Source organism: Lissotriton vulgaris, chromosome 10, assembly GCF_964263255.1.
Source record: "Lissotriton vulgaris chromosome 10, aLisVul1.2, whole genome shotgun sequence".
Lineage (NCBI taxonomy): Eukaryota > Metazoa > Chordata > Amphibia > Caudata > Salamandridae > Lissotriton > Lissotriton vulgaris.
The window spans coordinates 1091103726-1091116585 of record NC_141698.1 but is presented as its reverse complement, the minus strand read 5'-3'; the positions used below and the strand labels follow the sequence as shown (position 1 = coordinate 1091116585).

Here is a 12860-nt window from a genome sequence, read left to right as displayed (position 1 = left end):
TGTTCTAGGGTTTAAATGCCGAATATTTTTAAGTCTTCTGCTTATGCACGAGCTCCGAGACTGGGCGCATCTCTCTCTGTTAATAAGTGCTTCTACGGTCGACGGATTTTCCTCATCCAACATGGCGTCGCGTCTTCACATTGCCGCAAGCGCGGTCTAGTGACTGAGGCCGCTGTAAGCTCCTGCGGGATGGCAAGACTGGGAGGGGAGGTGACGTGGCGCGCGCCGGGCGGAAGCGGTCGCGCCGGACCGGAAGTGGCTGTGTTTGTTGTTTTTTTCGGGGAGGGGGGCAGGAGGAGGAGGAAGTTGTCCGTGTTTCCCCGGGACTTTGTAGGGCCGAAAAAAGGGAAGGCCCGACCCGGAGAGCCGAGCAGGTTGAAATCCGGTCAATCAGAGCCGGAGAGACTGACAAGGAGCACTGAGGTAGGAGGCTGGAGGAATACGCGAAGGGGCTGGTATAGGAGGATAGACAACAGATGAACACCGCTGTACCTGACAGGGAGGAGGGTGCCTCGAATACCTGTCAGGAGCGCGTCAGCACGGGTATCTATAGGTGGCAACCGTGGGGCCAGCGGGCCAAGCTATCTTCTGACAGGTGGGGGTCTGGCATCTGAGCGGGTGGAATGTGGCTTGTTGCCGGACAGACGCTGTTGTTACCAGAGAGCTAAAGAGGGTTGAGTCGCCCGAGGGGTAATGGGTGACAAATCGATGGCTGGTGGAGCAAGGCAAGCTGCCGACAGTCAGATTCATGACCGCTGACTGACGTATGTGAGTTGTCGGACATTAAAAACCTGGACGACAGGTGTCCTGAAGGGATGTGCGAGCAGGTACACAAGAGGGGCAGGTACATGATAGCGGCAGCCAGGGGCGGGGACATTGGCACTTTGGACAAGCACACGAATATCTTGCAGAGGAGTTGGGGCTCAGGAAGGTTTAGCGGAGGGCTGAGGTACATGGCTGGGATGGGGTCTGGTATTATAAATTCAAGGCAGGGAGGTGCACATTCCTACGTGTGGGACACATGAGGTGCCCGATGTAGATGAGGGGGTGATGTATCTGAACCGTTGCCCAAGATGACAGATTAGGAGCATGTAATGGGGAAGCACTATTGTGTCTGACAGAACAGGGAGTCCCGCACTGCAGGGAAATTCCTGCCACCACAGAGAGACATATGGCACCTGTCCAGACAGGAAAGGGTTGTGGATGGTTTCAAACTGCGCGGTGGAGAAGGACAAATTTTCCTGGTGGAAATTGTACTGTAACGCACACGTTTCTAGCCACATACTTCATGTGATTGGTGTAAGTAATTCGATTATTATTTGCTATGGGTGAAATAATCAAAGCCCTTGGCACAGTGAACCCCCAAGTCACAAAATTATCAGAGCTCAATCCGCTGTAGAGATGGTATAGAGCAGACTGGCTTGACTTAGGGCAATGTATCGGGTAAGTATGCAGTACCAAAACAGTAATGGAGGCAAAATGCAAAACAGTAAAAATAAATCCTGAACTGATTTACGAAAAGAGAGTTAAATGTAATAAAATGGCACCAGAATTATAAAAATCCAATAAGGACTGTTGCAAATGCCGGTGATATTCAGTGTTCGCAGTAAACCAGGACCTGGGCACAGTTTTATGCTGACCACAATACATCACGAGACGAGCATACCAAAACCAGGTTCTTATGGTCAAAGATTTTACCTTCTGACTTTGAAACTCACTGACAGGCTGTCAGAGGCCGGTCAGCTGAGTACTTTCATGAAAAGGCCACTTGCAGATTATTGCCCTGTAGCTTCCACAGTAGGCTAGCCAACTGAACATTGAAGTCTACTTCTGTGTCCTGAGTGCAAAGGGCAATTGGTCCAGTTCTTCAGTGCTCCTCTCGGGTCAAAGGCGGCAGGGCCAGACGTCTTCTATTCCTTCGCAGGCTCTAAAAGTGCTCTGACTGGGGATGCCACATTTATGCCTGGCACAAGCTAGTGGGTGGGGTGACTCTTGGCCCCTCCGTAACCAGTAAGGTAAAAGTTCTCGGGGCTCACTCTACACCTTTTTTCATTATTTTCTGCTTGCCTTACTACAAGTAGGCTCTAAATGGAACATGACAGGGCATTTTCAGGATGGCTAGATTCTTTGGCCACACTAAACTTGGACTGTGTAACTGGCATGTACTATTGCAATCCTAGTGCCCTCCCACATCTATCACTAAAATCCAGTTGCCCAGAACAAACCCAGAGACGTCTAGTCGAACAACATCAGAGTCCTTCAGCAACAAGGGAAAAGATGCACAAGAATTGTTGCTGTATTCTGTTCTCTCCCCTTTTAAGCATGCCTATGTGTAAGACCTATCTCACCAGAATTGGATATGTGGAGAAGACTTTCTTCAGCGCAAGCTCAACCTCTCTGGACTCTGTGCCCTCCTCCATCTAGTAGCATCTGGGTTTCAATCCACTGCCACAAGCTACCTGATCTTTGTCTGCTTGATGAGGTTTCCCTCTGCTGTATCACCTCCATTCTTGTCTGTGGACTGTCTTCCCATCTGGAATTGTTTCAACTGTTCATTTTTAAGGCTAGCGCTTATTGCTTTGGCACATCCTGTTCATATTTCCATGTGTTGTGAGAAAGTAAGGCAACAGAGTTTGTGTCATTCGTCTGAAAATGTGTGGGATGCTTGCACTGCTGTGCCCATGTCGACAGTCCTGCCCAACTTAAGTATGTTGAGTAGTGCTCAGAATATACTGTTTCTCTATGTACATAAAGCGTCTGTTGGTATCTACTAAGACCCTATTAATGGGCGCTTGAGTGGACAGACTGGGTCGTGCCTTTCATCCGTCACGTTTAATATCTGTTGTCTGGGAGTTTCACTGCAGAGCAATCAGCAAGTATTGTATCAGACTTGTATGCTCCCTGTGAAGCCTGTTCCCATAAAATGTGCATGGAATGCTTATCTACTCTTTTAGAGAGCACCCCAAGGCTTGTTTCTTGTCAATCAAATCTATAGAGGTATCAACTGAGGACCTCAGTTTGGTCTACTCAATCAAGGTTGCTAAAAAAATTATTTTTGCATGATCATTCCAAAGGTTTTGCTCCTGCAAAGCTTTGTCACTCCAATTTTAATATTTTTCCACGGGTCTGCCATAGTAGTTGTTGAATTCCAATAACATTGAACTATAAAGGTATCTACTCATATATACGCACAGGGAACTCCTCATCCTCATTTCACCATGTCAGCACAAAGCGCCAATTCCTCTTTTGCAGATACATCCTGCAGATCAGAAAATGATCTGAGAATATTCTCCCCTCACACAGCACATGACTAAAAAAGAAATGATCATGCTTACTGTCAGAGCCATGGGGAGGGGTAGGGGGTAGATGGAGAGGGTAAAGGAATAAGCCCTTTCAGTGCAATGCAGTTCTCTCCAGTCATCCATCATATCTACGCTATCCATCAAGTCAGCCAACTACATTTGAAAATATGTGCTCTGTCCCTGTTCATTGAGGATATCCATTTTACCCGTCATTACACAGTTACCATTGCTTGTCCGTTTCATAGGGCTCTTGCTTATGAAACATCTATCAGAAGTAATCTTCCTGGTCCATGTTTATCACTTCTAGAACAAATAGATAGCCACCCCTCTGTTGACGGTAGAAGACACAGAGTAATATCACTGTCCACCCCATTTCTCTGCTAGCTTGGAATACTCCATGTGCATTTTAATGTGTTTCCTGCAGGAACTCGATTCCTATCCTGTTATGTTTAAGGAAATCAAAACAAGTGATGGGTCGACTTCATGAAATAATGTCAGCCACCAGTAATTGCGCAGGGTCACAATCAATCCCATTTTATTTTTGCACACCAGGCCCCCTTATATAGCAACCAGCCATATGCGCATCAGCCTTGCTCCTGCTACAAGACTGGCAGTCAGTCTTGCCTGCTGGGCCAATTCCCCTCGGAACAAGAACACAAGCAACCCCAGACTGGTTTTGCCCTCGTCATTATGATGCAGCTTGAATCCTGTGATACAGTGACCATGTCACCCACATCTGAGCTTACCCGTCGCAATAGGGGCGTCGCACTCAGGAAAATAAGTGATGGGTTGATTTCTTGAATTAATCTTAGCCACTGGTAATTACTGTGGGCTGCAATAGAGTACATACTGTTTTTGCTAACCATTCCATCTCAGGAACCAGCCATAAGTAAATTGGCCTGGTTCTTGCTCCAGTAGGAACATTCCAGCCAGAACTATCCGGTCATGTCCCCTCTGACCACAAAACGTGCACATTCCTCTGACCAGTTGCAGCCTATTTGGGGCTTATCTGCAGGGTGTAGCTTAAGATCGGACTGGACTATTCCTAGCAGAGCAGGATCAAGTCTTATTTGCACATGGCTGGTTCCTCTTGGAGAGGATATCTCTACATTTCTAAACACATACATTCTTATTTGTGTTCTTTACGCTGCTGGCTGACAGGGTAAGCATTAAAACGTATGCCAGGCTGTTTTCTCACTGCAAACTCATTTAAGCTGCATAACGTATATATTTCCTGACATGTTTAGTAGAGATGTGATTTTGAAGGGTATAGAAATCGCGTCTGTATTGGACCCCAACTGTAACCTTCAGTGTATAGTTATTAGGCTTTCGAATTTATCAGCAATGATTCTACAATAAACTCCAAATAAATGACCTGATGGCAAGGAGATGCTAGGGTAATGATCTGAATGTGTTCCTTCAAATTTCTGCCATCAGCCTCTTGGTGTGGAATTAATTGACCTGGCTCTTTATCACGTTTGATTGTGCAGACAAGTTGGCTTTTAAGAGGTGTTTTGATGAAAGTTCAGGCTTTTGTGCGTTGAAAACAAAACAAGTTACGTTTGACAAATTATCTTTAAGATCATAACTGTGGAGTTTGAATACATAGTTGTTCCCTTGGACAGTAAAAGATACTGTTCCCCAAGAAAGTACGGCATTGCCGTGTCAATTAACAGCAATACTACGTCTAGTTACAGTCACAGCAGCCTACGATGTTGATGTCCTTAGTGTTAAAAGCAGCCTGGCTGCTACAGCAGCTCACAGATGTTGTGGACACAGTGGATAAGGGGATCATTCAGCTACAGTGGTTTACTGGAATCATACAATGCAGCTTTATTTGAGATTGTGCCAATCTGTAGTGACTGTGCGAGGCACATGTAAATCGTCCTCTTATCAGTGTGCCGCCACCGCATTGTAAGCTCTTGACCTTCTAAGTATTTAAACCTATAGGCTTCTGATATGCTCTTTGGTCGTTGCCTGCATTGAGGAGCCCACCTAACCGGGAAATAGTGTTGTCCGTAAGGCACAATGTTTGTCATTGTAAATTGTTTGGACTTTTTCTTTTTTTTTTTTCTTTTCAGGAGTTTGTAGACTTCTTTGGCTGATGAGGAATTCCAGCACTTCAGAGAGAGCTTATATTACAATGAAGTGCTTTTGATGGGAATTGTGGGAATGTCTGAATGAAAAGCAGGGCTTTGTTTTTTCAGGGCTTTACTTCTTTGGCGACTACAAATGAAGTATGCGTAGATCTCGGTTGATGTAAAATCATAGTCGACTCTAAACTAGCTCGCTGAACACACAAAAAATGTAAGCCCTGATTTTCACCCACATGTTTTTTTTTAAATTGTTTTTTATTATTATTTTTACTTTACCCTCATTCAGTGTTAGTCTTTGGTGCTGAATGTCTTGAATTGGTAAAAACAGAACTTCAAACAGGAAAATAGTAAAGTCATGAAAAATCAGTCATTAAGGAATGGTATTTTCAGCTGGTTTTTGGAAATTCAGTCCCACATATATGTGCCACAAATTAGTAATTGCTGAAATTCCCTCTTTCAGAGCAGTGGCAATAATAGTGTAATGCTTTTAAAACAATAAATCGATCGGCACAGCCTCTGGATCATGGCGTTTGCATGCTTGTATATGATCGTTTTAATTCTTGCATTGTATTATGGGCCTAGCACAGGTCAGCTCAGCGGTCAAGGAATTCCATTTATTGTTGTCTTAATTCCCCAACTTAAAGCACGGATACTTTAGTGCTGCCAATTCCAAGTCCATAACTTTCCAGCAGCTATATTTAAAATATCTAGTTTGGTTTTTAAAAGAAACACACTTATGCAAATCCTGCTTAAACAGTATTTCTTTCATTAGTTTGTCTGTGCTCAACCATTTTGTTGATCAGTGTTAATCTGTATATCTGATAAGAAGCTTTAGATGAAATGTACATTTGTCCACTGGTGGATGTTCAGCCCCGGCATTGGTTAAACCTATTATCAAGGACCTATCAACTACATGACATACCTTGATAAACGGCTGTATGACTGAAAATGTCAAGAACAGGCACAATTTTTTTTCCTTCAATAATTTGTAACCTTGAATGATGGATTCATTGATCTTTTAGTCAGTATTCTTAAAGGTTATATTCTGTGAGAATAGCTCATTACAGAATCTGGGGGAAAAAACAACAATCTGAAAATTAAGGGTTACTTTGGAAGTAACTGGACACTACACTTCCGCTACAGATTTCTTCACTCGGCACAGAGACCATTGAAGTAGCGCTGAAATGAAGAGGAAATGCGAGCCTGTGGTTTCTAAAGTAAGGGCAAGAGTACAATACTAATTTATGAACATAGCAGACATGTAAGCAAATCATGGCTCCTGAGGCTAAGAAAAGAGGTACTGAGAAAAGAATTGCAGTGGAAGGCAGTGATGTTAAAAATGCCACCTTTATTTCAGGAGCATTACATCCAATGAAAATCTCCAATTCAGAGCAAATTTAGAAGCCGTAATGGACTATCTGTGCGGTTTACTGTTAAGAGTTCCAGAGGGGCGCTAAAGTGCCACGTGCCAAGATGGCTGTTTCTATGGAATCTCTGTGGCGCAGCTGTCAAGCCATCATAAATGATTCGCCATCCTGCTCAAAAGTGCTTTTTTACTGGGCACCAAAAGTGCCCAGTTATCTACTGATTATGTTGTGCTCTTCCATGGATGCGCCTCGGCTTTTCCGTTCTAAACTGTAGTGGCAAGAGGACACCACTTGAGTACTTGGGCTAGCATTGATCCTGCCACCACAGAGCCCGCTGGTCATCTTATGCTGGAAGGCTGGGCACCTTTGTCCTAGTCTCTACAGAAAGACCAACATTACGGACTGGACTGGAGATGTATAGGTGAGCATGCCTAGACGGATGGGACTTTCTGCTCTATTTCACTATGTGTAATTGTGCAGACTGGAATCACTATACTTCTGAAGCTAATAGTCTGTTGGTGGGGAAAAGCCTAGGATCTGCTATGGTGACATTGTCTCCCACCTGCAATTGTGTGCTCAGCTGTGGAGTATCTGGGCTATAGATTGTTGAGCCTGGGAATCTGCATTGTGGGAGCTCTGCAATGCAGAGGCTCTACGAAATCAGCCAACACGCGGCTCTGAAAGTGGGCATGGCCAACTTAAAGTTTTGTGAGTCTTAAAGGGACAGTGGTGTGAGACTGGCTGCCAGGCTGCATCCTGTAAGCGCAGCACTTCAAATTATGATGCACATTTTACAGGAGATCATCACAGTGCACAAGTATAGAGCTGGACATACATGACCCAATCTAAGTATGGACTGCATGTACAGTTCTCGATAGCAATGGGAAAGGTGGAAAAGCAGAAATGGAGGTAGTACTTCCGTGGTTGGAAAGATACAAATAAGGTAACCAAACCCTCTATCCATATTGTAATTGAGACTGCTAGATGCGTTCTCGCTAGAAAACAGAGATGAGTACCAAGTTTTGCACAAAAAAAAGAAAATCTGATTGGGTTTAACACCAATCTGAATTTCCTATTCAGAATGGTGGAACGTATCTAACTGAGGTAAGATAAGGTCAGCAAAAGAATAGACCAAACTGAACTAAGAATAACATACTTGGAAGGCACTGATACAGCAACATCAGTAATTTTTCTCAAACTGCTGAAGCAGACATTGGGAGCTTAGGCCAAGACTGTTCCTTGAAGACTGGCAATTCAAGGTAGACAGGTGCCATGTCTCTTGGAAGTGTACATAAGATCTCCTCTTCTTGATCGTTAAAACGGCCAAGAGATTAGCTGACGCCCTACTTGTCAAGATTGCAGCAATCGAGACGGCAATCCAAGGTACAATGAAAAAGACTCCCTTTACAGCCAAGCTGGCGGAGATCAATCAGGAGATCACGGATAATCAAGAATTTCTCTTCCAACAGAAAATGGCTAAACTACAGAAGGATAGGATGTAGCAAAATTTGACAGAGAATGTATACCCTTACCTCAAAGAGGGATACACTAGTCACAGGAATAGCTACTCTACTGATGAGAGCTCAGATAACGAGAGCCGAAGGGGACCCTCCGGGAGTGATTCGAGTGGCAGCTACCCTACTAATAACAAATGCAATCAGCGCCGCCCCAATTGGAACCAAGTACATAATAATGGTCCAATGTTCCATGGGCCCCCACAGATGTTACCTCCTTGGCAATACCCCTTCTACCCCCAGGGTCCACCACAATTCTACCCAATGAACCCACCTTTTTTAGGCAGAGGCTGGGGCAGAGGAAGAGGGCGCAAGCAAGGAGGTCAAAAAGCCGTACAATGGCAAGATCAACCAACCGCACAGACAACAGTGGAAACCAGGAGCACGACCAGGGAAAGGAGAGTTTAATTGTGAATCTCTCTAACAGGACACTTAACCAAGTAGAGACAGAGATCCTTGAGAAGGGCCTAGGGTTTGTGCCAACTCCGGCCCCTGACAGCTTCACCGAAATGTGCGAAGGTAAAGAACTATTCAGGAAGGTACGCCTGCGGTCCTTCTTTGTTGACAGACCTGAGAATGATAAAACTGACACAAGGTTACGTAAACCTTCTACCTTTACCTCCACTGACTCTATGGTTCCGCCTGAGATACTCTCCTTTGAAGGGCGGTCCTTAGGAGCTTGGAAAACAAACCTACTACCACCGCCTACAATAACTTAAGCACAGCTGAGAAACAAGCTGTTCTATCATTGGGCAATGACACCAGCATAGTTATTAAACAGGCGGATAAAGGGGGTGCCACCGTCATCCAAAACAGCAGTGACTATGATACTGAATGCAAACGCCAATTATCCAATGTCACTCACTACAGACCACTCAATGTAGATCCAACCAAGAGGCTAAGTACCACGATTACAAGCCTTGTTCTGGAGGGCGAAACAAACGAATGGATCTCAAAAAATGAAGCTGCGTTCCTGATAACTACAGACCCAGTTATCCCATACTTTTACACCCTCCCCAAGATCCACAAGGGGGTATCACCAGTCCCTGGGAGGCCCATTGTATCTGGCATTGGCTCATTACTAGAGCCATTATCCAAATTTTGTGACTCCTTCCTCCAACCTGTTGTCAGAAAGATCCCATCTTTTCTGCAAGACACTAGGGATGTCCTCCGCCTCATAGAATCCATCGAGGGGAGGGAAGGTGTGGATCTCCTCCTCACCATGGTTGTTGAAGCGCTATACACTAACATCCCACAACAGGCCACAGTTGAGTCCACTCTCCTACTCGAGGAATGGTCCTCCCCCACTCCTGTGTCATTCATTACGGCCTGCGCTTCTCTGGTTCTGACTGAAAATTTCTTTCAGTATGGGACACAACTGTATCATCAGATCCGTGGGACTTCCATGGGTTCTACTTTTGCCCCCAGCTTGGCCTGTATTTACATGGCCACTTTCGAAGAAAGCACAATCAGATCTGTACTCAACCCCTATTGTGACAACATAACACTATGGCGCAGGTACATTGATGATATCTTTATACTTTGGAAGGGTGATCGTTCGACCTGTGAAGCCTTCTGTTCTTGGATCAACCTTCAGAACCCTTTCCTGAAATTCACTGGTACCATCTCAGAAACAACCATTACATTCTTAGATCTGTGTATCAATCTAAACCCCACTGGACTCAGTACCACCCTCTACCGCAAGAGTACTGACAGGAACAGCCTCCTACTGTATCATAGCCACCATCCGCGGGTCTTGAGGGGCAACCTCCCCTTTGGACAATTTCTCAGGGTCCGGAGGAATTGTACAGCTAAATCTGATTTCCAACGAGAAGCAACCCTTCTCCAACATAGGCTTCAGGATAGAGGATATCCCACCAGACTTATCAAAAATTCCCGTAAAAGAGCTCTGAACAATCCTAGGGAGAGTCTTCTGGAATCCCACCCCAAAGCACCAGACGAACACATAACTTGTGTGACCTACTTCACTCAGAACTCATCATTCCTAAAGAAAACCATAAATAAACACTGGTCTATAGTGAATTCGGGTGGCCTAGCCATCCCCGCCCCCGTTTTGCTTTTAAAAGAACTGCCGACTTAAAGGACGCCCTTATCCACACACGCCCCAAGAAACATAACACTGACAACCAAAGCACTCTTTGGGGACTCCCCCCTGTGGTTGGTCATTTTCCGTGTGGTGGATGTGTGGTATGTCCACAGACACTGCAGTGTAAGGAGGTCAGACTCTCTGATACATTTGTGTGGCAGCTTCGCAAGCACACAAATTGCAATAGTACCAGATGTATCTATATGATCACCTGCCCCTGTGGTAAAAACTACATAGGGATGACAATGAGACAAATCAAATTGAGGATTATGGAGCACAAAAGTAACATCAGATGCTCAAAAACACACACAAGACTGTATGAACACTACTCCCAGCACAGCCACCCTGCTGCTAGTCTTTCATGGCTGGTGCTCGAGTCCCACCCGGCCATTACCAAACAGGCCCTGTTCAGGATTGAACAGAGATGGGTCCACCGTCTGAAACTGGACTCTATGGGGTTAAACGACTCAGTCCCTTGGACATCCCTGGGACGATAGGCCTCCGGCTTAACTTTTCAGAACGCCTTATCTTAGGCATTTCTCACCTTGTTTAACTTTAATGACTATACCGGGGGTTTAATTGACTCAGAACATCGGACAACTTTTCTGTATTTTTCATGACTGTTCGGTGCACCTGCTGACACCCAGGCTAGAACCGTCCATTACATCCAATGTCCCATTAGTCATGATTATCCCGATTTCCCTTCAGGAACAAGGGCCGGTAGCCAGGCGCCATATGTGCCTATCCTTGACTGACCGTGTTGAGCCTGTCAATCTACACTCACAGCTTATTACCCAGCCTGGACACTGCTTGTGCCCCTTATACTTTCCTCGTTCCGGGTTCCCGGCCCATGCCAAGATGGCCGCCGTCTTTACCGCTTAGTCCTTTACACTCTAGGCGGTCTACCCTTCACCTAGACCTTGCTGCAACCGCGCATGCGCGGCTTGTGATGGGTACGCGGCTTCCGCTGCAGCACCGACTCTGCAGGACAGAAATGGCTTTATATACCGGATCCTCCCCCGGTCTCGCCACCAGCTGCTCTGCGCCCTGTTCGGGCGCTGTACGTGGGGGTATGTTCCAACGGCCAGGACCGTGCGCTGCCGGAGGTAAGCCTCTCACATACCCCTTCGAATCATGATCGTCTAGTAGCAGCTACCCAAACACCGGGTAGTTGCTTAGCTCTCGCTCGATACAAACCGCGAGGTTAGTTGCCTAGGAAGCCAACTGCTTCCGTGTCACAGTATTGTATGTGGGGTTAGTCGGCTTCCTGAGTGTCCGCGTAACATAGTTTGTCTGGGGATGTAAAATTGTCATCTCCTGTTTGTATCAAATGCCAGTACCACTTTGATTGTTCCTTTGATGGATAGTCACGTTATAGTTTATTCTCAAATTTTTCAGTAGATTCTAGAATTTTTTCCTGATCCATTGACCAGCTCAGCAACTGGTAGTATTTGAACTTAGATATTTCCTCCTGAGTTTCCTCAAGCAGAGAGTTCCAGATTTTTAAAGCTCCAGGTTCCAACAATTGTCCCCATCTTGTCACTCCTGCTTCCCTCAGCGATAATGCCAAAGAGTCTTTTAAGCACTCAGGTGTTCCAGGGGACCTCTAAATAGGTGCCAAGCGGCTGTAGTATGGAATCTTCCATATTCTTCTTATTTCATACCATGTTCTGTATGCTGAGTTAAGTACTTTTAATTTGATATTTTTAAAGTATTTTGGGTGACCAAACTTAAATAGACAGAAATCCTCTTCCGTAACAGCTTCCCAATAGAAGGCATATTCTGAAAAGGATTCTTATGTGTTTAAATTGAAAAGCTCTATATTAGGAAACCAAGTCAGGACTTGCTATCCCCCCCTCTATGTTTCTTCTGGCAAAGTTTTCTGCATGCTATTTTCACCCCTTTGGAGGACCAAATAAACTCGTTAATTTCACTTTGAATCTTTTTTAGCCATAGGGACTTACATTCTAGTGGTTTGGCATTAAATAGTAAGGTAAACTTTGGTAGGATAGATAATTTATTATGTTGGATCGCCCCAGAAAGGAAAGGGATAAACTGCTCCATGATTTTAGTAACTTCCTCATTTGCTTTTCTTTTAAATTCAAATGTACTTGGGCAAGTTCATCAATATTTTCCAAGACCTCTATTCCCAGATACTTTATACTGTTTTTTGTTTGCAGTAAGTTCCAATGCATTATTTCTGTTTTTTTAATATTTACTTTATAACCTGAAATGCTTTCAAAATCTGCTAACAGCGTTGTTATAATAGGAAGGGTCTTGCTTAAATCAATCGTATAGACCATTAAGTCGTCTGCATACAGAGCCACTTTATTTTCCCAGCTGTTGAGTTAAAAAGGTCCAATTTCCTCGGATCTCCTTATCATATTTGCCAGAGGTTCAATGTATAAGTTAACAAGCATTAAAAATGCAATAGGACTCTGCTTTAATTAAGTTCAAGCCGTTTGCTTTGCTAT

The 12860-nt window shown here is 44.7% G+C and overlaps 1 protein-coding gene across 1 annotated transcript in view; it reads left to right on the top strand.

The window, feature by feature from the left end:
- Positions 1-205: 205 nt before the first annotated feature.
- RAB5A (RAB5A, member RAS oncogene family) overlaps positions 206-12860 on the top strand; it is a 190201-nt gene continuing 177546 nt past the window's right edge. Inside the window, exon 1 of the mRNA XM_086942168.1 lies at positions 206-423. The gene's annotated coding sequence lies outside the window, so the exon portion shown is untranslated. The remainder of the gene's footprint in view (positions 424-12860) is intronic.